Source organism: Arachis hypogaea, chromosome 16 (genome assembly GCF_003086295.3).
Source record: "Arachis hypogaea cultivar Tifrunner chromosome 16, arahy.Tifrunner.gnm2.J5K5, whole genome shotgun sequence".
NCBI classification, from domain to species: Eukaryota; Viridiplantae; Streptophyta; class Magnoliopsida; order Fabales; family Fabaceae; genus Arachis; species Arachis hypogaea.
This window is the reverse complement of record NC_092051.1, coordinates 113204508-113229380: the sequence shown is the minus strand read 5'-3', so window position 1 is coordinate 113229380 and position 24873 is coordinate 113204508. Positions and strand designations below refer to the sequence as shown.

General features: G+C 38.5%; 2 non-coding genes across 2 annotated transcripts; one reads left to right on the top strand and one right to left on the bottom strand.

Annotated features, from left to right (window-relative positions):
- The first annotated feature begins 3846 nt into the window (after positions 1 to 3846).
- LOC112761360 (small nucleolar RNA R71) lies at positions 3847 to 3954 on the top strand. Its single transcript, XR_003181759.1, has one exon. It is a non-coding gene; the product is annotated as a small nucleolar RNA R71 (small nucleolar RNA).
- Positions 3955 to 23905: 19951 nt separating this feature from the next.
- Positions 23906 to 24012, bottom strand: LOC112759977 (small nucleolar RNA R71). Its single transcript, XR_003180436.1, has one exon. It is a non-coding gene; the product is annotated as a small nucleolar RNA R71 (small nucleolar RNA).
- Positions 24013 to 24873: the final 861 nt, after the last annotated feature.

Genomic DNA, 24873 nt, shown 5'->3' with positions numbered 1-24873 from the left:
AGGATTTATAGGACACTCATAGCTTTAAGACATAGACACTAGACACTAATGATCATGTAATAAAGACAAAAAACATAGAATTCGAAAAACAGGAAAATAAGAACAAGAAAATTAAAGAACGGGTCCACCTTAGTGATGGCGGCTAGTTCTTCCTCTTGAAGATCTTATGGAGTGCTTGCGCTCCTCTATGTCTCTTCCTTGCCTTTGTTGCTCCTCCCTCATGGCTCTTTGGTCCTCTCTGATTTCATTGAGGATAATGGAGTGCTCTTGGTGCTCCATCCTTAGTTGCCCCATGTTGGAGCTCAATTCTCCTAAGGAGGTGTTGATTTGCTCCCAGTAGTTGTGTGGAGGAAAGTGCATCCCTTGAGGCATCTCAGGGATTTCTTGATAAGGAATGTCCTCATGCTCTTGTTGAGGTCCATGAGTGGGCTCTCTTGTTTGCTCTATCCTCTTCTTAGTGATGGGCTTGTCCGCCACCTTGTAGAGTTCTAGAGGTACGATCTCATGAACTTCTACTTCCTCTCCAATCATGATACTATGGATCATGATAGTCCGGTCTATTGTAACTTCAGACCGGTTGCTAGTAGGAATGATAGAGCGTTGGATGAACTCCAACCATCCCCTAGCCATGGGTTTGAGGTCAAGCCTTCTTAATTGAACCGGCTTGCCTCTTGAGTCTCTCTTCCATTGAGCTCCTTCCATACAGATGTCCATGAGGACTTGGTCCAACCTTTGATCAAAGTTGACCCTTCTAGTGAAAGGACGAGGATCTCCTCTCATCATTGGCAAGTTAAATGCCAACCTCATATTTTCCGGACTAAAATCCAAGTAATTTCCCCAAACCATTGTGAGCCAATTCTTTGGGTTCGGGTTCATACTTTGATCATGGTTCTTAGTGATCCATGCATTGGCATAGAACTCTTGAACCATTAAGATTCTGACTTGTTGGATTGGGTTGGTGAGAGTTTCCCAACCTCTTCTTCGAATCTCACGTCGGATCTCCGGATATTCACTCTTTTTTATCATGAAAGGGATCTCGGGGATCACCTTTTTCTTGGCCACAACTTCATAGAAGTAGTCTTGATGGACCTTTGAGATGAATCTCTTCATCTCCCATGACTCGGAGGTGGAAGCAATTGCCTTCCCTTTTCTCTTTCTAGAGGTTTCTCCGGCCTTAGGTGCCATTAATGGTTATGGAAAAACAAAAAAGTGGAGCTTTTTCCACACCAAACTTAAAAGGTTTGCTCGTCCTCGAGAAAAAGAAGAAAGAAAGGAGTAGAAGAAGAAGAAATGGAGGAGATGGAGGGGGGTGAGCGGTTCGGCCAAAGGGGAAAGAATTGTTTGTGATGTGTGAAAGTGAAGGTAGTGATGAGGGGTATTTATAGGATAAGAGAGAGAGAGGGAATTTGGTCATGAAAGGGTGGGTTTGGGAGGGAAATTGTTTGAATTTGAATGGTGAGGTAGGTGGGGTTTATGATGAATGGATGTGAGTAGTGAAGAGAATATGGGGAAGAGGGTAGGATTTGATAGGTGAATGGTATTTGGGGAAGAGGTATTGATGTGATTGGTCAAGGGTATTTGGGGAAGAGTGTTATGGAAAAGTGTGAAGAGGAGAGAAGAAGAGTTGGGGTAGGTGGGGATCCTGTGGGGTCCACAGATCCTGAGGTGTCAAGGAATTCTGCTCCCTACACCATTCTGGCATTCAAACGCCCTCAGTATGCCAATTCTAGCTTTAAACGCTAGCTCTGCTACCTTTCCTGGTGTTAAACGCTAGTCTGCTGCCTCTTTCTGGCGTTTAACGCCAGCCAGACACCCTTGTCTGGCGTTAAACGCCAGTCTGTCTGCCATTTCTGGCGTTTAATGCCAGCCAGACGCTAGACACCCTTTTCTGGCGTTAAACGCCTAGAGTGCTGCCCATTCTGGCGTTTAACGCCCAGAATGCTGCCAGGCTGGGTGTTAAACGCCCATTCTGCTATCCTTACTAGTGTTTAAACGCCAGTAAGCCTGTCCTCTAGGGTGTGCTGTTTTTTATCCTGTTTTTAATTTTGTTTTAATTCTGCAGTTGTTTTTATGACTTCACATGATCATCAACCTAAAGAAAACATAAAATGACAATGGAATATAAATAAATATAATTAAATAACATTGGGTTTCCTCCCAACAAGCGCTTCTTTAATGTCAATAGCTTGACAGTGAGCTCTTAGAGAGCTTCACAGAGACTTAGAGCTTGATGATGGCCTCCCAACACCAAATTTAGAAGTTGAATGTGAGGGGCTCTGTTTGACTCTATATTGAGAGAAGTTTTTCATGCTTTCTCTCAATGGTTACAGAAGAAGATCCTTGAACATTAAACATAAGGTAGTCCTCATTCAATTGAAGGACTAACTCTCCTCTGTCCACATCAATCACAGCTCTTGCTGTGGCTAGGAAGGGTCTTCCAAGGATGATGGATTCATCATCTTTCTTCCCAGTGTCTAGGATTATGAAATCAGCAGGGATGTAAAAGCCTTCAACCTTCACTAAGACATCCTCTACAAGTCCATAAGCCTGCTTCCTTGAATTGTCTGCCATCTCTAGTGAAATTCTTGCAACTTGTACCTCAAAGATCCCTAGTTTCTCCATTACAGATAGTGGCATGAGGTTTATACTTGAACCAAGGTCACACAGAGCCTTCTTAAAGGTCATGGTGCCTATGATGCAAGGTATTAAGAACTTTCTGGGATTCGCTTTCTTCTGAGGTAATTTCTGTTGAACCAAGGTATTTAATTCATTGATGAGAAATGTAGGTCCATCCTCCCAAGTCTTACCAAATAACTTGGCATTTAGCTTCATGATTGCTCCTAGATACTGAGCAACTTGCTCTTCAACAATATCTTCATCCTCTTCAGAGGAAGAATACTCATCAGAGCTCATGAATGGCAATAGTAAGTTCAGTGGAATCTCTATGGTCTCTATATGAGCCTCAGATTCCTTTTGTTCCTCAATGGGGAACTCCTTATTGGCTAGTGGACGTCCATTGAGGTCTCCCTCATTGGAAATCACTGCCTTCTGACTCTCTCCATGTTCGGCCATGTTGGGTATATTGATGGCCTTGCACTCTCTTTTTGGATTCTCTTCTGTATTTCTTGGGAGAGTACTAGGAGGAGTTTCAGCCACTCTTTTACTCAGTTGACCCACTTGTGCCTCCAAATTTCTAATGGAGAACCTTGTTTCAGTCATAAAACTGAGAGTGGTCTTAGATAGATTAGAGACTATAGTTGCTAAGTCAGAGAGGCTCTGCTTAGAATTCTCTGTCTGTTGCTCAGAAGATGATAGAAAAAGCTTGTTATTGCCAAACATATTTCTCCCACCATTATTATTATTATTATTGAAGCCTTGATTAGGCTTCTACTGATCCTTCCATGAGAAATTAGGATGATTCCTCCATGAAGGATTGTAGGTGTTTCCATAGAATTTTCCCATGTAATTCACCTCTTCCATTGCAGGATTCTCAGGGTCATAAGCTTCTTCTTCAAAGGAAGCTTCTTTAGTACTGCCGGTTGCAGCTTGCATTCCAGTCAGACTCTGAGAAATCATATTGACTTGTTGAGTCAATATTTTATTCTGAGCCAATATTGCATTCAGAGTATCAATCTCAAGAACTCCTTTTTTCTGAGTTATCCCATTATTCACAGGATTTCTTTTAGAAGTATACATGAACTGGTTATTTGCAACCATTTCAATGAGTTCCTGGACTTCTGCAGGCATTTTTTTCAGATAAAGAGATCCACCAGCAGAGTGATCCAATGACATCCTAGACAATTCAGACAGACCATCATAGAATATACATAAGATGCTCCATTCTGAAAGCATGTCAGAAGGACACCTTCTGATTAATTGCTTGTATCTTTCCCAAGCTTCATAGAGGGATTCACCTTCCTTCTGTCTGAAGGTTTGGACTTCCACTCTAAGCTTGCTCAACTTTTGAGGTGGAAAGAATTTGGCCAAGAAAGCATTGACCAACTTTTCCCAAGAGTTCAGGCTTTCTTTAGGTTGTGAGTCCAACCATATCCTAGCTCTGTCTCTTACAGCAAAAAGGGAAAAGCATGAGTCTGTAGACCTTAGGATTAACCCTATTGGTCTTAACAGTGTCACAGATTTGTAAGAATTCAGCTAAGAACTGATGAGGATCTTTTAATGGAAGTCCATGAAACTTGCAATTCTGTTGCATTAGAGAAACTAATTGAGGCTTAAGCTCAAAGTTGTCTACTCCAATTGCAGGAATTGAGATGCTTCTTCCATAGAAGTCAGAAGTTGGTGCAGTAAAGTCACCAAGCATCTTCCTTGCATCTCCACCATTGTTGTTATTTTCGGCTGCCATGTCTTCTTCTTTTTCGAAAATTTCTGTGAGGTCCTCTCCAGAGTGTTGTGCTTTAGCTTCTCTTAGCTTCCTCTTTAGAGTCCTTTCAGGTTCAAGATCAACTTCAGCAAGAATGTTCTTATCCTTGTTCCTGCTCATATGAAAAAGAAGAGAACAGAAATGAAGAGAAATTCTCTATGTCACAGTATAGAGATTCCTTTATATGAGTAGAAGAAGAGAAGAATAAAATGAAGAAGGGAGAAGAATAAGAATTCGAACACAGAGAGAGGGGGAGGGTTCGAATGTTAAGAAGAAGAGTGTTAGTAAATAAATAAAATAAATAGAAAGAGATGAGAGAGAGAGAGTATTCGAATTTTAATTTAAAAGAAAAGAAAAATATTTTTTTTTATTTTAATTATTAGTTAGAATTCAAATTTATTAAAAGAAATAAAATAAAATTAAAATTTAAAACAATTAGTTAATTAAAAAAATTTTTGAAAAAGTTGTTAGTGGTTTTCAAAAATTAGAGAGAGAAAAGTAGTTAGGTGATTTTGAAAAAAATAGTAAACTTTTAAAATTAAAACAAAAAGTCAAGTAGTTAATTGAAAAAGATTTGAAAATAAATTTTGAAAAGATAAGAGGTTAGAAAAAGATTTGAAAAGGAAATTAAAAAGATTTAATTTTTTAAATTAAAGTTGATTACTTGACTAACAAGAAACTAAAAGATATTATTCTAGAATTTAAAGATTGATCCTTTCTTAGTAGGCAAGTAACAAGTTGAAAATTTTTGAATCAAAACATTAAATGTTGGTAATAAATTCGAAAATATGAAGTAAAAATAAGAAAAAGATTTTGAAAATTAATTTTGAGATTTTCGAAAACATGAAAGAAAAATGAAAAAGATTTGATTTTTGAAAAAGATTTGAAAAGATAGAATTTTTAAATTGAAATTTTGACTTGACTAACAAGAAACAACTAAATTTTAAAAATTTTTTCCTAAGTCAACCCAAAATTTCAAAATTTATGAGTAAAATAAGGGAAATATATTTTTTTGATTTTTGAATTTTTTAATGAGGAGAGAGAAAAACAACAAAAAGACACAAGACATAAGAAATTAAGATCAAAACAAGAAATGCATGCAAGAACACTTTGAATGTCAAGATGAACACCAAGAACACTTTGAATGTCAAGATGAACACCAAGAACATATTTTTGAAAGTTTTTAAGAAAAGAAACACATGCAAGACACCAAACTTAAAAAATTTTTAATGTTTAGACACTAAGAATTTGAAAATGCATATGAAAAACAAGGAAAGACACAAAACAAGAAAATCACAAGATTAAACAAAGAAAATCATCAAGAACAACTTGAAGATCAAGAAAGAACACATGATGAATTTTCGAAAATTTAAGAAAATTTTAAAAACATGCAATTGACACCAAACTTAAAATTTGACACTAGACTCAAACAAGAAACACAATATTTTTTTTTTTAGTTTTTATGGTTTTATTAATTTTTTTTTTGTAATTTTTCGAAAATTATTTGGAAAAAGAGAATAAAGAAATTCAAAATTTTTAATAAGAATTCCAGGATTCATGCAATGCTAGTCTAAAGCTTCGGTCCAAAAGAATTAGACATGGCCAAATGGCCAGCCAAGCTTCAGCATATCAATTACAGACATGTCCTTTCTACAATGGAAAGTAGAAACCTTGGTCCAAAAGATTAGACATGGCTTAACAGCCAGTCAGGCTTCAACATATCTTAAGAAGCTCTAGAATTCATTCTTAAAAATTCTGAAGAACAAATTTTTTTTCTTTTTTTGAATTTTTTTGAAAACTAAATTTTTTTTTTCAAAAATAAAAATAAAAAGCTTAAACATAAAAAAAAAAATTACCTAATCTAAGCAACAAGATGAACCGTCAGTTATCCAAACTCAAACAATCCCTGGCAACGGCGCCAAAAACTTGGTGTGGAAAATCGTGATTCACACTTTTCACAACTCCGCACAACTAACCAGCAAGTGCACTGGGTCGTCAAAGTAATACCTTACGTGAGTAAGGGTCGATCCCACGGATATTGTCGGCTTGAAGCAAGCTATGGTCATCTTGTAAATCTCAGTCAGGCGGATTCAAATAGTTATGAGGTTTTGATAATTAAAAGATAAATAAAACATAAAATAAGATAAAGATACTTATGTGATTCATTGGTGGGAATTTCAGATAAGCATTTGGAGATGCTTTGTTGCTTCTGAACCTCTGCTTTCCTATTGCCTTCTTCCAATCATGCGTGCTCCCTTCCATGGTAAGCTGTAGGATTCTCTCAGTGAAAATGGTCCTCTACGGTTTCTGCACGGCTAATCAACTGTCGGTTTTCTCGTCTCGGATGAAAAATACCAGGCACAGCTACCGCATGGCTAATCATCTGTCGGTTTCCGCTAGCATCGGAATAGAATCCATTGATCCTTTTGCACAATGTCACTGCGCCCAACATTCGTAGGTTTGAAGCTCGTCACAGTCATCCCTTCCCAGATCCTACTCGGAATACCACAGACAAGGTTTAGACTTTCTGGATCCCAGGAATGCTGCCAATTGGTTCTAGCCTATACCACGAAGATACTAATCTCACGGACTCGGTCCGTGTATTAGATATCCAAGAGATACGCACTCAAGCTGTCGCCCAATGACTACGTTGAGCTCAGATAGAACGGAAGTGGTTGTCAGGCACACATTCATAGAATTGAGAATAATGATGAGTGTCACGGATCATATCATTCTCCAGATTGAAGTACGAGTGAGTATCTTAGAATAGAATCAAGCGTGATTGAATAGAAAAACAGTAGTAATTGTATTAATTCATTAAGAACAGCAGAGCTCCATACCTCAATCTATAGGATGTAGAAACTCCACCATATAAAATACATAAGTGAAAATAGTCTAGGCATGGCCGAATGGCCAGCCTCCTAAATATGAACAATGGTCTCAGCTCCAAAGTATGAAAACTGGATCCAAAAGATCCGAATACAATAGTAAAAAGTGCTATTTATACTAAACTAGTAACTTAGGTTTACAGAAAATGAGTAACTAAGTGCAGATACTGTAGAAATCCACTTCCGGGGCCCACTTGGTGTGTGCTTGGTCTGAGCAATGAAGCTTTTTCGTGCATAGGCTATTCTTGGAGTTAAACGCCAGCTTGGGTGCCAGTTTGGGCATTTAACTCCAATTCTGGTGCCAGTTTGGGCGTTTTATGCCAGAAAGTTTTTGGCTGGCTTTGGACGCCAGTTTGAGCCATCAAATCTCGGGCAAAGTATGGACTATTATATATTTCTGGAAAGCCCAAGATGTCTAATTTCTAACACAATTGAGAGTGAACCAATTTGGTTTCTGTAGCTTCAGAAAATCCACTTCGAGTGCAGGAGGGTCAGAATCCAACAGCATCTGCAGTCCTTTTTCAGCCTCTGAATCAGATTTTTGCTCAGGTCCCTCAATTTCAGCCAGAAAATACCTGAAATTACAGAAAAACACACAAATTCATAGTGAAGTCCATAAATGTGATTTTTTCATAAAAACTAATAAAAATATAATAAAAATTAACTAAAACATACTAAAAACTATGTAAAAATAATGCCAAAAAGGGTATAAATTATCTGCTCATCAGCTATCATCCCTATCTTCAAAGGCAAAACCGTGAGACCTTGTGTGCTAAATCAGACAATATCATGCTAGCGGGTGGTCTGGGCTGTTACAGATGGTATCAGAGTCGGAGCCCGGATCGATGTGCCAGCGAGTGCGCTGGGCTCCCTTAGGGGGTGGATTGTAAGGTCCCATATTGGTTGGGGAGGGGAACGAAGCATGCCTTATAAGGGTGTGGATATCTCTCCCTAGCATGATGCGTTTTGACGAGTGAGTGTGGGGGGCTTCGGCTATCATCCCTATCGTCAAAGGCAAAACTGTGAGGCCTTGTGTGCCAAAGCGGACAATATCGTGCTAGCGGGTGGTCTGGGCTGTTACAAACAACCTCATTATCTTATTTTATTTGGGCATACCTTTCATTCTATTATGATTTTGATTCTTTTAATTGAATAAGCCTATGCATTAATTGAATTATTTTACTTAATAAACCTGTTTCCATCACCATTACTTTTTCTTTTCTTTTATTCTTGAGGACAAGCAATCATTCTAAGTTTGGTGTTGGAGGCTATGTTCTACATAGCCGAAAAGGTGATGAAGAAAAAGATGATGAAGAGAAAGGCATCAAGAACTAAGGTTGTCTCATTCCTTTTTAATAATATGCATGCGTATCAAATGTTTTTATCTTATATAATGCATTTAAGACTTCTAATTGTCAAGTACATATTTTCACATTTCCATCACAACACACAACTATAATTGTGCTTGCTTCTGAATGTGAGTAATTAATCATTGATGCCAGAGTATCTTGGCTAGTTTTACAAGCCATTTTTAGTATGTTTTAGGTTAGTTTAATGCATTTTCTTAGTCAATAAGCAAGCATTTGGATGAGTTATGTATGCATGTCTTGATTCAATCAAACATTGTGAATTATAAATATTTTCATGAGATTAATGCAAATAACTAATTGATACAATGAATAATACATTATCTTGTAATTATAGCAAGGCTTTGATGCACTTGTTTGATTGATTGCAGGAAAGGAAGAAGTAGAGACAAGGTGGCGTTAGTGGCTAAGTTAGGCACACTAACGCCAGCACCAACGTGGACCAACCAAGGATTGGTGGCATTAGTGGCCAAGTTAGGCACACTAACGCCAGCAATAACGTGGGCAATGGATGTCTTGGTGGCGTTAGTGGCAACGTTGATGCCACTAACGCCAGAACTAACGTGGAGAACTCAAGTAAAAGTGGCGTTAGTGGTGTCTGGTGCACGATATTGTGATCTCTGAAACGGTGCCAAAAACTTGGTACGCACGATCTTAATCTCAACTCTTTTCACAACTTCACACAACTAACCAGCAAGTGCACTGGATCGTCCAAGTAATAAACCTTACGTGTGTAAGGGTCGATCCCACGGAGATTGTCGGCTTGAAGCAAGCTATGGTCATCTTGTAAACCTCAGTCAGGTAGATTCAAATGGTTATGAGGTTTTGATAATTAAAATATAAATAAAATATAAAATAAGATAGAAATACTTATGTAATTCATTGGTGAGAATTTCAGATAACCGTATGAAGATGCTTTGCTCCTTCTGAATCTCTGCTTTCCTACTGTCTTCATTCAATCATTCATACTCCTTTCCATGGCAAGCTTTATGTTGGGGGATCACCGTTGTCAATGGCTACCATCCGTCCTCTCAGTAAAAATGGTCCAAATGCGCTGTCACCGCACGACTAATCATCTATCGATTCTCGATTATGTTGGAATAGGATCCAATGATCCTTTTGCGTCTGTCACTATGCCCAACACTCGCGAGTTTGAAGCTCGTCACAGTCATTCCTTCCCAGATCCTACTCGAAATACCACAAACAAGGTTTAGACTTTCCGGATCTCAGGAATGGCCGCCAATAATTCTAGCCTATACCACGAAGACTCTGATCATGAACCAGGAGGCTAAGAGATACACACTCAAGCTATTGCAGATAGAACGGAAGTGGTTGTCAGGCACGCGTTCATAGGTGAGAATGATGATGAGTGTCATGGATCATCACATTCAACAGGTTGAAGTGCGAGTGAATATCTTAGAATAAGAATAAGCTTGAGTTGAATAGAAAAAAATAGTACTTTGCATTAATTCATGAAGAATAGCAGAGCTTCACACCTTAATCTATGGGGTGTAGAAACTCCACTGTTAAAAATACATAAGTGAAAGGTCTAGGCATGGCCGTGAGGCTAGCCTCCAAACGTGTACAAAGGTCTCAGTTTTGAAATATGAAAACTGGATCACTCGATCAAAAGACATAAAATAAATCTCTAAAAGTAGTTTTTATACTAAACTAGTAACTAGGGTTACAGAAAATGAGTAACTAAGTACAGATAGTGCAGAAATCCACTTCCGGGGCCTACTTGGTGTGTGCTTGGGCTGAGCATTGAAGCTTTCAAGTGTAGAGACTATTCTTGGAGTTAAACGCCAGGTTGCAGCCTGTTTGTGGCGTTTAACTCTGGTTTGTAACCTGTTTATGGTGTTTAACTTCAGAATAGGGCAGGAAGTTGGTGTTTGAACGCCAGTTTGCGTCGTCAAAACTCGCGCAAAGTATGGACTATTAAATATTGCTGGAAAGCCCTAGATGTCTACTTTCCAACACAATTGAGAACACGCCAATTGGGTTTTTGTAGCTCCAGAAAATCCGTTTCGAGTGCAGGGAGATCAGAATCCAACAGCATCTGCAATCCTTTTTCAGCCTCTGAATCAGATTTTTGCTCAGGTCCTTCAATTTTAGCCAGAAAATACCTGAAATCACAGAAAAATACACAAACTCATAGTACAGTCCAGAAATGTGATTTTTATTTAAAAACTAATAAAAATATACTAAAAAGTAGCTAAATCATACTAAAAACTACCTAAAAATAATGCCAAAAGCGTATAAATTATTCACTCATCAGTGTCGTTACCCACCCACTGACGCCAGCAATGGCAAGGGCTTCAAGGAGGAGTGGCGTTAGTGGCAACATTAGTGCCACTAACGCCAGTGCTAACGTGACAAAAAGCGGCTTTGTGGCGTTAGTGGTGGCGTTGGTTCCCACTAACGCCAGCGATGGTGTGATCAAAGGCAAATTGGTGGCATCAGTGGCAACGTTAATGCCACTAACGCCAGGAGCAACGTTGGCTGAGGCAAGGTGTGGCATTAGTGGCCATGTTAGTGCCACTAACGCCAGGGGTAACATGGATTCAAGAGGTTTTTAACGTTAGTGACCACATTGGTGTCACTAACGTCATCAAGCCGTGCAACTAAACATGACGTTACTCACACTAACGGCCACACTAACGTGACTATTGCCTCAACTAAACCCTTTTCAGAAAGCTAAGAAAGGCCCAAAGAGTTTGTTAACTGCTTCAACTAAGGCCAAGGGCCCACATTCAGATACTTGAAGACTCACCTGAGTATTAGAGAGGTAGTATATATAGGAGTAGTTTTGAACTAGAAAAAGGGGATTGAAAAATCTGGGAATCTGGAATTGTAAACACTCATTTATTCTTCTCTATAGTTAGTTTACTTTGGATGCACTTTACATTTCTATTTTCATTTCCCAGAGCTATGATCAACTAAACCCCACTTCATTGGGGGAGGGAGCTCTGTTGTAATTCAATGGATCAATAATAGTTCTTATTGTTCTTCTTCTATTCATTCTCTTTGATTTGCTTGAAAGCTTTCGCACTTCATCCAATTGTGCAATTGTCTTGGAAGAGAAATTGTTCATACTTGGATTCCCTTGGAATTTGGAAGAAGAATGAGAGAATCATGCTAGAAATGCTTTCTCATGCTGGACTGGATTGGGGGTTGGTCGGATATAGTGACATATAATCCTCCTGATGCTTTGATCTAGAAAAGTATGTGGTATAATCAGTGATCGTACTTCATCTCTTCCCATGAGCAATTAGATCAAGAAATTGGGTAATTGTTCAAGCTTAGAGAGATTAAATTGTCAAGAAATTGGGATTCAATCACCTAAGATTGCCAAGAGATCAATGAGTTGCATGGATTGAGGAAGAGATGAGAATGAACTTAATCCGGAGAATGCAACATCTCCTGAACCTAATGAGCTTCCCCATTCTCATCTTCCCATTCTCTATATTCTGTTTACTTTGATGTTCATCACTCCCATTCCCATTTAATTTCTTGCTATTTACTTTCTGCACTTTGCATTCAGCAATTTACATTCCAGCAGCTTAATTCATCTATTTACCTTTCTGTCATTTACATTTCTTGCTATTTATGTTTCCCGCCATTTAAATTTCTGCAATTTCAACTCAATTATGTTCAGTTCAACTAGACCATCCCTCTGATTAAAGTTGATCAACCAATCAATCCCTGTGGGATTCGACCTCACTCTATTGTGAGTTTTTACTTGACGACAAATTCGGTATACTTGCCGAAGGAAGTTTGTAGAGATACAAATTTTTCGTATCAAGTTTATGGCGTCGTTGCCCCAGGATTGATTTTGCATTGACAATGATTAAATCAAGAGATAACTAGATTGAATATTTTGCTTTTCTTTTGTTAATTGGTTTACTTTTAGTTAGTCACTTTAATTTCCAGCAATTTCACTTACTTTTTATTGTTTATTTACATTCTTATGCACACTAATCCACTAACTGTTTGACAATTTGAATCAATCACTCTAACCACACTCTTTTCACAAGGGTGGATTCCTTCACTGTGCTCTTTTGTATGTTGCTATCTTGTGTATGATAGGTAGAAGAAGAGGAGCTTCAACCTCTTTTGAGTCTGAACCTGAGAGGACTCTCTTTAGACGAAGGAGAGAAGTAAGAGGCAAGAGGGCTATTGGTGAAGAAAAAGAGGAAGAGGATCTGGATATAGACATGGTTGATGATATGAATAACCATCATGGAGAAGGTATTGGAAATCATGTTGGAGAAGGTGCTGGTAATCATGTAGTGCATGAGAGAAGAGTCCTAGGCTCTTTCATCAATCCCAATCCTGGGAATTATGGGAGCAGCATCTTGAAACCTTCTATTCATGCCAATAATTTTGAACTTAAGCTTCAACTCATCACCCTAGTCCAGAATAATTGCTCATTTGGAGGGAGTGCCCAAGAAGACCCCAACCAACATCTATTTACATTCCTGAGAATCTGTGACACTGTGAAAGCCAATGGTGTTCACCCTGACACCTATAGGTTGCTCTTGTTTCCCTTTTTCTTAGGGACAAAGCATCTAAGTGGCTTGAATCCTTTCCCAAGGAAAGTCTTACCACATAGGAGGATGTTGTCAACAAGTTTCTAACAAAGTTCTATCCTCCACAGAGGATAATCAAGCTGAGAACGGAGGTTCAGACAACTAGATGGAGAAACCTTATATGAAGCATGAGAAAGGTATATGGAGCTAACAAGAAGATGTCCCCCTGATATATTCAACGAATGGGTGCAACTGCACATTTTCTATGAAGGCCTTTCTAGAAAAGCAAAGAAGGCCATGGACCACTCTTCAGGAGGCTCTCTCAATACCAAAAAGACCATAGAAGAGGCCATAGATATCATTGAAACTGTGGCTAACAATGAGTACTTATATGCCTCATATCGGAGCACCAATAGAGGAGTGATGGAGTTGAGCCAGATGGATGCTCTATTAGCTCAGAACAAACTGATCACCAATCAATTGGCAGTGCTCACCAAGCAAATGGAGAAAACTCAGGTGGCAGCAATCAACACCTAACCAACAGTTCAAGAAGAAAGAAATACAGAGGAAGGATATGATTGGGAACAAGATAATTATGTTGGAAATACATCAAGTCAACTCTATGATCCCCATTCCAAAACCTACAATCCTGGTTGGAAGAACCACCCAAAATTTAGGTAGGGAGGCCAGCAAAGCCAAACCCAGGATCACAAACCACAAAACCCCAACCATTACAACAACCTCAATCATCAATCCTCCAACTAAAGACCATATCAAGCCCCACACAACACTTCCTTCCAACCTCACTACCAAGCACAAAATGGCCATCCTCAACCTTCAATTTCCAACCCAATTTCATACTCTCCTCCTGAGGACAAGCTATCAAGAATAGAGAACCTACTGGGAAAGCTTTTGGAGGAATCTAAGGACAACAACGCTTTCAAGGAGGAAGTAAGATCCAATCTACAAAATCAAGGAGCTGCCATTAAGAAGTTTGAGACACAAGTGGGATATCTTTCTCAACAGATAACCCAAACTACAAACAGCTTTTCAAGTGATACTGAAAAGAACCTAAGAGGAGAAATAAAGAACCTGAAATGGGAAGAATGTAAGACAATCACTCTAAGGAGTGAGAAGACCTTGGAAGAAGAAACTATCAAGTCAACAGAGCACAACGAAATTCCCCCAAAAGAGAAGTTGGGAGAGCCAAAACAAAGAAATAACCCTGCACAGAGGGAGGATCTAATGGAGAAGGAAGTCTTGAAACCTTACGTGCCACAAGCACCATATCCTCAAAGGCTCAAGGGTGGTGACAAAGAGAAGAAGTCCTCTAGGTTTCTAGAGATATTCAAATCCCTCCATATCAACATCCCCTTCATTGAAGCACTCCAACAAATGCCTTTATATATCAAATTCATGAAAGAGTTGCTAACAAAGAAGAATCCCTTGAAGGGTGGACAGACAGTAGTGATGACTAAAGAGTGCAGTGCCCTTATTCAGAAGGACTTACCCAAAAAGAAGAAGGATCCAGGAAGCTTCCATATCCCTTGTGCTATAGGGGATATGTTGATTTATAGAGGGTTTTATGATCTTGGAGCGAGTATAAACTTGATGCCCCTGTCTCTCATGTGGAAGATGCAAATAAATGAATTAAAACCCACAAAAATAGTCCTTCAGTTGGCTGACAATACTTACAAGCAAGCACTAGGAGTGGTGGAAAATATGCTGATAAAGGTAGGGAAGTACTTCCTCCCTACAGATTTTGTTATTCTTGAGATGGAAGAAAGTTATCTTCAACCAATCATTCTGGAGAGACCATTCTTAGCCACAGCCAAAGCACTAATAGATGTTGAGAAAGGGAAGTTGATGCTTAGAATACATGATGAACAGCTAATCTTTTATGTCTTCAAACCCTCACATGATTTAGACCAAGAGAACAAATGCATGAAGGTTGATTATGAGAAAGTAATCTTGGAAGAAGCAATCAATAAACCACAAGCAGAGCCTCTAAAGGCACCTTTGGTGGAAAAACAAGAAATACAAGTGGTGCAACAAACTAGAGGACTCAAGGAGGAACTAGAGCTACAATCTTCACAAGGAACAATCAACAAAAGTCCTTCTGAATTCAAACCCAATGAAACACCACTTGAAGGAGAAAAGAGGCTTGAGAAAAAGGTGCCAAAAGGGTGGAAAAATAAGAAAATCCCTACAGAAGATTTCTCTCCAGGGGAAACCAACCACCAATACCACCCCATTTTCCTATGATCCCATCTCAGTTACCTCAAGTGTACACAATCAATAGAGTCTTCTCGTTGGAGCATGTAGAAATTCTCAAGGAAGGAAGTGGAAATAAATTCACCATGAGAGGGGAAGACCTGAGACACTACCATCCTCCCTGACAAAGGACAACTGTCAAGCTAGTGACGTTAAAGAAGCGCTTGTTGGGAGGCAACCTAACCAGAGGTAAACCTTTTTTTGATTCTTTTCTTTGTTTAATAAAGGGCAAGTTAACCTTTTGTGCATTGCAAGGAATTAAGTTTGGTGTTTCACACTAAAAGTGATTATCCCATGAGTCAATAATTCAAGGATGAATGTGTGATACTAAGTTTGGTGTTACACCATTAATTTCACATGAACACACTGCAACCCTTCAATTAGCATAAGAAATCACTAAATCCAAACAACCACAGAAGCCATTTGATTTTAGAATTTCTCTTAAGTTTGTTTTCTCAAAAAGACTAAAGGCACATGATGGCACATTGCATGCACACAACACATTGCATACAGAAGTAAGTAAGAAACTAAGTTTGGTGTTTACACATCAAAGTAAGTTCAGAAGCTTACAAACATACATGAATGCTAACCACTCAAGTGCTTGGAGAGCAAGCAACTTTCAATACCTTTGCAAGAAGACAGTCAATCTCTTGGAATGAATATGCACCATCATCTAAGGAGATAAAGAATGATACAAAAGCTAAAGATGGTGATGACAAAGAGGAAACAAGAGGGCATCAAGAGGTTGTATTGTAATTTGACTGTTTCTAGATTAAATTTGTCAATTGAAAGTGCAATTGTACCCCTGTTGATCAATGTCCCTTCAGTCTTTAAGTCATTGGCATTACTTTGTTTTCTTTAGGTTTGTTTTGGCTTGCTAGTTTAAGTGACCATATCATTTCACCTTGCTTAAATTGTATGCTTTGTTCTTGAGTTCAATAAAAGAAAATGTTGTGAAAAAGAAGAGTGAAGTCCAAGTTTGCAGAATAAAGTCCTAGCATTTGTGGTGGTAAATGCTTAACTAATTAGTGGTTCACCAATAAGGTTGAAGGTTAGAATATCTCTTGAAATATAAGCTTAATGTGCACTCTATGAGACTTAGATGAATAAAAAGATCATGGGAAGAAAAAGAAAATGAAAAAGAAAGAAGAGAGCAAGCAATAAAGCTAGGCACCAATAGCTTGAATCTTGAGATATGTGCCTGTGGTGTTTTGTACAAGGATATGCTTGGATGATTAGGTTCTAAGGAGTGCATCATCACTTGATAACTTGGGCTAACTTACCCGAGATTATCAACCAAAAGTCCACTATCAAGAGCAACCTTGTCACAAAGCATTTAGTAACCCAAAGAGGTGCTGGGCACCAAGGTCTCAGGGATGAATAACAAGCCATGTGCCTGTGGTGTGTATGTGTTGAGGAGATGCTTGAGTAAGTAAGTCCTCAGGGGCATTTCAACACCTAGAACCTTGAACTAACTGGTTCGGGAGTGTTGGCTAAAAGCTTATCATAAAGAGTTGCCTTAACACAGAGCACTTAGCTAAACAAAGTAATAAACCTCTAGCAAGAAAAAAAAAGAAAACAAAAAGTTAAGCTAAGGATCAAGGAATAAGAGTCTCATAGAAGGCAACAGACTGAGTATATAAGAGCATATTATGGCCTAGAAACCAGTAAGAATATGAACTTAAGTTGTCATGCATGAAACTCCATGAACTAGGATTGAAATCTCTCAATAAGGACTCATATCTCTTTATGTTTTCATTCATTCTTCTTATGTTTTATCACTTGCTTGGGGACAAGCAAGATTTAGTTTGGTGTTGTGATGCTAGGGCATCTTGGCTAGTTTTACAAGCCATTTTTAGTATGTTTTAGGTTAGTTTCATGCATTTTCTTAGTCAATAAGCAAGCATATGGATAAGTTATGTATGCATGTCTTGATTCAATCAAACATTGTGAATTATAAATATTTTCATGAGATTAATGCAAATAACTAATTGACGCAATGAACGATACATTATCTTGTGATTATAGCAAGGCTTTGATGCACTTTTTTGATTGATTACAGGCAAGGAAGAAGCAGAGACAAGGTGGCGTTAGTGGCCAAGTTAGGCACACTAACGCCAGCACCAACGTGGACTAACCAAGGATTGGTGGCATTAGTGGCCAAGTTAGGCACACTAATGCCAATAATAACGTGGGCAATGGATGGCTTGGTGGCGTTAGTGGCAACGTTGATGCCACTAACACCAAGACTAACGTGGAGAAGTCAAGAAAAAGTGGTGTTAGTGGTGGCGTTACCCACCCAGGGATGCGTTAGTGCCACTAACGCCAGTGCTAACGTGACAAGAAGAGACTTTGTGGCATTAGTGGTGGCGTTACTGCCCACTAACGCCAGCGATGGTGTGATTAAAGGCAAATTGGTGGCGTTAGTAGCCACGTTAATGCCACTAACGCCAGGAGCAACGTTGGCTGAGGCAAGGTGTGGCGTTAGTGGCCACGTTAGTGCCACTAACGCCAGAAGTAACGTGGATTCAAGAGGTTTATAACGATAGTGACCACGTTGGTATCACTAACGTTATCGAGTCGTGCAACTAAACATGACATTACTCACACTAACGGCCACACTAACGACCACACTAACGTGCTCAACTAAACCCTTTCAGAAAGCTGAGAAAAGCCCAAAGAGTTTGTTAACTGCTTCAACTAAGACCAAGGGCCTACATTCAGATACTTGAAGACTCACCTGAGTATCAGAGAAGTAGTATATATAGGAGTAGTTTTGAACTAGAAAAAGGGGATTGAAAAATTCGGGAATCCGGAATTGTAAACACTCATTTACTGTTCTCTATAGTTAGTTTACTTTGGATGCACTTTACATTTTTATTTTCATTTTCCAGAGCTATGATCAACTAAACCCCACTTCATTGTGGGAGGGAGCTCTGTTGTAATTCAATGGATCAATAATAGTTCTTATTGTTCTTCTTCTATTCATTCTCTTTGATTTTCTTGAAAGCTTTCGGACTTCATCCAATTGTGCAATTGTCTCGGAAGAGAAATTGTTTACACTTGGATTCCCTCAGAACTTTGGAAGAAGAATGAGGGAATCATGCTAGAAATACTTTCTCATGTTGGACTAGATTGGGGGTTGGTCGGATATAGTGACATATAATCCTCCCGATGCTTTGATCTAGAAAAGTATGTGGTATAATCAGTGACCGTACTTCATCTCTTCCCATGAGCAATTAGATCAAGGAATTGGGCAATTGTTCAAGCTTAGAGAGATTGAATTGCCAAAGAATTGGGAGTCAATCACCTAAGATTGCCAAGAGATCAATGAGTTGCATGGATTGAGGAAGATATGAGAATGAACTTGATCTGGAGAATGCAACATCTCCTAAACCCAATGAGCTTCCCCATTCTCATTTTCCCATTCTCTATATTCTGTTTACTTTGATGTTCATTACTCCCATTCCCATTTAATTTCTTGCTATTTACTTTCTGCACTTTACATTTAGCAATTTACATTCCAGCAGTTTAATTCAGTTATTTACCTTTCCGTCATTTACATTTCTTGCTATTTACGTTTCTCGCCATTTAAATTTCTGCAATCTCAACTCAATTATGTTCAGTTCAACTAGACAATCCCTCTGATTAAAGTTGATCAACCAATCAATCCCTGTGGGATTCGACCTCACTCTATTGTGAGTTTTTACTTGACGACAAATTCGGTATACTTACCCAAGAAATTTTGTAGAGATACAAATTTTTTGTATCAATCATGTGCTGGGAAGTTTAATAAAAGAGCAGGACAATTTGGGTTTGGGAAGCCAAACTAACTAAGAATGCTCAACATGATCTGAGCAACATTGCTTGAGGCTTTAGTCTAGAGGACCATTATGGAGTCCTTATACTTGACAAAACCTTGAAGAAGCAACAACATAAGAAATAAAAAGTAAGAAAAAGAGGTTATAAGAGAAACCAAAGGCTCTGAGCACCACTGACTAAGGAAATTGAGAGAAAAATAAGCTCAAAGAGCATCCTAGTCAAGTGCTTGTGGTGCTTATGTATCAAGCTAGAAGCTTGAAGAACAAAGCATTTAGAAGTTACGGTTAGACTTATAATTCAAAGCACCCCCCTAAAAAAAGTGAAAGCCAAAGGCTCTGAGCACCAATGGTGGGAAAGAATGAAAAGACAGAATAAGCTCAAAGAGCTCCCCAACTATGTGCTTGTGGTATTTATGTATCAAGCCAAAAGAAAACATTAAGAGTCACGGCTAAGCTCAAAGTGCAAAGCACCCAATGAACTTAAATGATGGAAAGAAAGTAAAAAAGTTTGCTTCAAGTTGATGATTCAATAAAGGATTCCATAATCTAATCCGGACAAAAGTCTTGAAAGATTCTAATCAATTGTTGAACTGTGCATAAGTGAAACGGTTGTCCAGACTTATTTAGATTGCAATCCTTTATTCCTATATCATAGGGTTAAGAATTTTGATTAAGCCATGATTCTTCGCTTGCTTGAGGACAAGCAAGATTTTAAGTTTGGTGTTGTGATGCGTGCACATCTTTAGTGTTTTTTCTTCTTAATTTCAAGTGATTTATTAAGAATTTCTGTTAAATAATCAATGAATTTAAGGTTAGAATGAATATTACTTTGATTAGTTGAATTGATTGATTATAGAAAGCTTTAGAAGGAAAACAGAAGAAACAGAATGAAAAGCATGCAAACAGAAAGCTTCCTGGAACAGAAGAATCATGAAAATAGAAAGCTCTCTGAAACAGAAAGCTTCTGGAAAGCAAAAAGGAAAAAAATGGGCATTGTACGCAAACAAGACTACATACTACGTGAAAGGAGGAAAAGAAAGTGTGCGTACGCACACACCTGTGCGTACGCACAACCCACAAACATTAAAAGGTTCACGTAGTGTGTAGGCAATCATACGTACTATGCAGAAGATGTGCATACACACACATGCATGCGTACGCACAAAATAGAAGAATTTGGCAAAGTGTGCATACGCAAAGGTTGAATTTCAAGTAATACATGGAGTTTCTCATGTACTACGTTAGGGAAAGCAACTTAAGGAAATTGGCTCACGTACAACGTAGCTATTTCACGTTGTACGTGAGCCCATAAATGACACTCCAGGAGCACACTTTCAAGTCAAGTATAACGTGGATTGAGCCACGTACAACTTGGGACTCATTGCCTCTTCCAGAACCTCAATTCAAGACTTTCTGTTCTTCAAAAATTTCAACTCTAGAGGATCATTCACAATTAATGTTGACAGTTATTAAAGATCACAAGGAATCAAGAAAGATATCTTCTCGGTGGAGAATAATTAGGAAAAGATTTGATTCTGTTTTAGATTTTAATTTGTTTTTGAAATTTGAATTTGAATTCTATTTTATCTAGGTTAGTATTTAGGGAAGAGGGTTCTCACCTCTTCGGTAGTTGGTCACTTTGCAATTTTAATTTCTTAAGGATTTCAAGAACAAGCATGAGTTTCTAATTCTCCTCGGTTTAGGTTAGGAGCTCTGTTAGTCTATGAATTAATGCAATAAATTTTTTCTATTTCTAATTTATGCAACTGATTCCTCTTTAAGAAAAGGTTTTTGTTCTTCATCTCAAAGGGTTGGAATATGTTGGGAAACAATTCCTCCCTGACTTGAATTTTCTTAATCTTTTGAAAAATTGATTAATTAAATTAAGCTTGAAAACCGATTCTCATAATTTGTAAGTTTTGAAATTGGATTGATAAGTGATATAGAATCAACTAGTTCAAACTCTTATGAATTATGTGGTTTTATAAATCAGAAATGTTCTTCAACTCTTTTCTTGATTAAGTGACTAAGGAATTAGCATTTAGGGTAAAGAGAAATTGAATCACCAAGGATTGAGGTTTAATTACTAATGATTTGCCATAAAAGAATTGCTGCATGATTAGAATAGAAAGTGAAAAGTATTGATACAGACAACTAACATCTCTGAAACCTTAGCTTTCTCAATCATATTATCTTGTTCATACTCACTGTTTGTTTCTGTTTTACCTTGTTTAGTTACTGTTTATGTTCAAAAGCCTTCAAAACCCTAATTTGATTGTCTGACTAGATTAATCAAATGATTTTGCTTGCTCAACTCGTTAATCCTCATGGGATCGATCCTCATTCACCTGAGGTTACTACTTGATACAACCTGGTGCACTTGTCGGTGTTTTGTGGATTGTAAAAATCCGGCATCAAGTTTTTTGGCGCCGTTGCCGGGGATTAATTGCGGTCAACAAACTGACAATCAATTGATTACCTAGATTAGACCTTTTTAATGTTGTTTATTTACTGTTTTGATTTTTATTTCCCCTCTGGGAATTTCCTTCGATATTGTGAAGGGAGTTCCAATTTGATTTCCTTGTTGTTTTTGTCTATGCAGAAAAACATGGATAAAGAACCGTTTCAGTATGATCCTGAAATTGAAAGAACTCTTCGGCGGGAGAAAAAACAAGCTAGAAATCAATTAGATGAAGAAGAGACAGAAGAAGTGGTTGAGGAAGAATTATCTGAGTCACACATGGCAGAGAATAATAATGCTAATTGATGAGCGGATATTTTAAACGCTTTTTGACATCACTTTCATATAGTTTTTAGTAGTTTTTATTTAGTTTTTATTAAGTTTTTATAGGTTTTAGTGTTAAATTCACATTTTTGGATTCTACTATGAGTTTTTGTGTTTTTGGGCAATTTCAGATATTTTCTGGCTGAAATTGAAGAATTGGAGCAGAAGGCTGATTCAGACACAGAGAAAGCACTGCACATGCTGTCCAGATCTGACCTGCCTGCATTCGGAAGAGCTTTTTTGGAGCTACAGAAGTTTAAATGGAGTGCTCTCAACGGATATGGAAAGCTAACTTCCAGAGCTTTACAGTAATATATAATAGTCCATACTTTGCTTTGGATTAGAAGGCCCAAAACTGGCGTCCAACGCCAGCTTCCTGCCCCCTTCCAGGCGTCTAGCGCCCAAAGAGCAGAGCCTAGCGTCCAAAGGCCCAAAGAGGACCCCCTAGCTGGCGTTCCATGCCCAAGGAGCCTCATAGCACGTGGATCTCATCAAAGCTCAGCCCAAACACTCACCAAGTGGGCCCCAGAAGTGGATTTTAGCACTAAATATAATGTTTTACCCTTACTAATCATCTGCTTAGTATTTAAAGTGTTTTACATGATTTTCAGAGACATCATACACCATTCAGCCCTATTTTCGTTTTTACTTTGTTTTTACTTTCAGTATGAGTTTCTAAACCTCCTAGGTTGAGGGGAGGAGCCCTGCTGAGTCCCATGAATTAATAAAAGTATTACTGTTTCTCTTCGATCCGTGTTTGATTAATTCTCAGACGTATATTCGTTCTTCATCAATATGAATGCGTTGAACTGGAATAAGGTTATCACATTCTATATGGGTTCAGAGTGTGTCTTTCATCGAACAATGATGAACCACCAACTTGAATATACGTCTCTCAGACGGCTAATCCACGATTTCGTTGGGGACTTCTCGAGACATCAATTCAGCTAATTTCTGGGGAGATTATGATCTCTGTGGTAGAGACTAGAACCAAAGATACAGAATTCTCTGATCCGGAAGATCCGACCTTGTCTGTGTCATTTTGAGTAGGATCATGAAGGAGAATAGACTGTACACGCTTCACCTTCAAGAAGATATAGATCCGCACTAAACCTGGGGTTCAGATCCGGAGGAGTATTGGTAGCTGCTCAAACTAGTGTCAATCACATACAGCCTGCCATTGAAGAAATCACTCACAAACAAAGGAAACAGTACTACCATATTTAATTCAGAAAGACAAAGCAACTCCAAGCCTCATCCATTACAGATATTCATCTAGGTTTTAAGATTATCATTATAATTCCATCTTCCAAATCCAATTCTTCTATCTGCTTGACTAAGACCTGCAAGATAACCATAGCTTGCTTCAAACTACAATCCTCGTGGGATCGACCTTGACTCGCTCAGATATTACTTGGATGACCCAGTGCCTTTGGTGGTACTACTGTACGGAAGTGCGGGGTTTGCGTACACGCACCACTAAATCCACCAAGGAAGACTCTCGGGTCATACATTAATCCTAATCCAGATAGTTGTGGAAGCAATATCATTGCACCTACTGTCCAAGCCAACAATTTTGAATTGAAGCCATAACTTGTCACATTGGTTCAAAAGAACTGCTAATTCAATGGAAGCCCACAGGAGGATCTAAATTTGTTTATTTCTAACTTTCTCCAAATTTGTGATACAGTCAAGACAAATGGCATCTCGGCAGAGGTTTATCGTCTGTTGCACTTCCCTTTTGCTATAAGGGATCAGGCTAAGCAGTGGTTAGAGAATCAGCGCAAGGAGAGCATAGCTACATGGGAGGATTTGGTCACTAAGTTCCTAAACAAATTCTTTCAACCTCAGAGGCTTACTAAGCTCAGAACTGATGTTCAGACCTTCAGACAGTAAGAAGGAGAATCCCTATATGAAGCTTGGGAGAGGTTTAAAGAGATGCTCAGAAAGTGCCCTGATAATATGTTTGCTGACTAGGTCCAGCTCAAATATTTTATGATGGAATCACGCCCACCTCACGGATGGCACTGGACACTTCAACTGGAGGATCTTTATATATGAAGAAAACCACTGAGGAAGCACAAGAATTGATTGAGATGGTGGCCAACAATCAATATCTTTACTCTTCTGAAAGATCATCAAAGAAAGGAGTCATAGAGTTAAGTACTTTGGATACTCTGTTAGCTTAAAATAAGATTTTGTCCCAGCAAATGAATGCAATTACTCAACACCTAAGAGGAATGCAAATCTCGACAGTAAGCACTCAAGAGAATTCCTATGGTATGAGTAATGGATTTTCTCAAGGTAAAGGCATGGAATATGGACAATCCTCTCTAGAGCAAGTGAATTACATGGGCAATCCTTCAAGACAACCTCAGAATGACCCCTACTCCAACACCTTTCACCCTGGATGGAGAAAACACCCAAACTTTGGGTGGAGAAACCAAAACCAGAGACTAAACCAGTTTAACAACACCCACCAACCCCATCAGATTAATAACAACCAACAGAATACCTTCAACCATCACAACACCAGTAACTCTCTTTAAACCATTCCCACCAATCACCATCCAACTCACAACCAAACCAACAAAATGCCCAGAGGCTTTCTAATCTTGAGCTTTCCCTAGAAAAATTATCTCAGAGCACACTAGCATTCATGGAATATGTTGGAAAACAATTCCTCTCTGAATTGAATTTTCTTAATCTTTTAGAAAATTGATTAATTGAATTAAGCTTAAAAACCGATTCTCATAATTTGTAAGTTTTGAAACTGGATTGATAAGTGACATAGAATCAACTAGGTTAAACTCTTATGAATTGTGTGG